This window comes from Sinocyclocheilus rhinocerous, unplaced genomic scaffold, assembly GCF_001515625.1.
Source record: "Sinocyclocheilus rhinocerous isolate Xijiao unplaced genomic scaffold, SAMN03320098_v1.1 C36677310, whole genome shotgun sequence".
NCBI classification, from domain to species: domain Eukaryota; kingdom Metazoa; phylum Chordata; class Actinopteri; order Cypriniformes; family Cyprinidae; genus Sinocyclocheilus; species Sinocyclocheilus rhinocerous.
In genome coordinates this window covers 1-1,504 of record NW_015784757.1, presented here as the reverse complement: position 1 = coordinate 1,504, position 1,504 = coordinate 1, and the positions used below count along the sequence as shown (strand labels likewise).

The 1,504-nt window shown below is 36.0% G+C and overlaps 1 long non-coding RNA gene across 1 annotated transcript; it reads left to right on the top strand.

Annotated features, from left to right (window-relative positions):
* On the top strand, positions 1-722 carry LOC107736399 (uncharacterized). The gene is made up of 2 exons (XR_001639654.1): positions 1-46; positions 394-722. It is a non-coding gene; the product is annotated as an uncharacterized LOC107736399 (long non-coding RNA).
* The last annotated feature ends 782 nt before the right edge of the window (positions 723-1,504 follow it).

The window sequence follows — 1,504 nt, the reverse complement described above, 5'->3', positions numbered from 1 at the left end:
CAGGCCCAAGGCGCAGAAAAAGACCTCAAATAAATCACCAAATAAGGTATTATTCATAGGCACCTTGTAATAATCATATATTCTTTTTATTAAGGCTTTAATGGTAGTAAATTGCTTGCTATATGTTCATATAAAAAAAAATTAGGATATATATATATATATGTATATATATGTATATATAGATTAGATATATACAATGGATTATGGCTAAATTATTGTTCTGTGAGGATACGCTTAAATTGGTGTTTAGGTGTAATGGCAAAAGATGTTCAGTAGTTTCTAATTCAGATGCACAATAAATCAGGAAGACCGGTATGGTATCAGCTCCTTCTTTATGATGCTAGGACATTTAAATCCGTATATGCTAACAATGCTTTCTGTTCTTGACTATAGAGGAGTTCTGGCCCGGAAAGGAGGTCCTCTAACCAAGGGGAAGAGGAGTCAGAATCTGGGACTGAGGAATATGATGACGATGATGAAGACAAGCATGCAGAGGAGCATCCGCCGCCACCAGCCATGTCATCCTGGTCCAGTGACCATAATTACATTGCAGTAACGCCAGAAAAGACTACACCCATATCAGCATCTGTGTTAAACAAAACGTGTATGTATCTCTCTGAGGGTTTTCCACATTTTTTTGACCTGTCTCTACCAATGATGGGTGTGTTGAACTGTCAAGAACAACAGATTCACAAATTAAAAAAAGCAGCTCTTTTCTGGTGAAAATTGGATTGAAATTATTGAAATTATGTGCCTTTAAAGGGATATTAGTGCTGGAAAATGTTAGCACAGCTATAATTATGAATTTTCTAAGTTGGACACCCCGTGCTACATCTTAAAATATTTTGTCAGTGTTTTTATGCAACACTGCAAGATGCTAATATTTGGAAAGTATCTGTATCAGGTCATTCAGAGCTCCAGAACAGGTAAGTTTAAATAATATCAAAATGGTAAGTATTTAACATCTAAAATGCATAAAGACTATACTTTACAGTCTGTAACTAAGTATTTAATCTACTTAATACGAATAAATTTAGTTTTGCACCAAATAAGTGATCTAAAAATATAGATCCTAAGGATCTGAGCCCAGACTGTAGTGCCTTGCCATGATACACTTTTGTAAAGCTTTCTGACCAACATCTACAAAGTATATATGCGTGTTATTTTGAGTCTCTCAATGAATGGAATACCATTGCCATTTATCTCCAATCCCTGCCACCATCGGGGCAAAAGCTTCATCCGAGAAGATGTACTGACTGCACGGCTGATCAGGTAGGTTTGGTGTCTTTTTCTCCTGCCCTCCTTCCCCGACTAAGAATAGAACAACTTTGATCACATGGACGTTTGACTACGTTGCTGTTATAAATTAAGTCATGTAACATTTTAACTAACAGTTTTTAATTTGATATTCCTTTGACTTGCATGCACTGCATTTATAAATCCTCATTGGACAAAGTGGCATTCAAAATAAAGTGAAATTGCGGATAATACTCTTCTGGCCCTG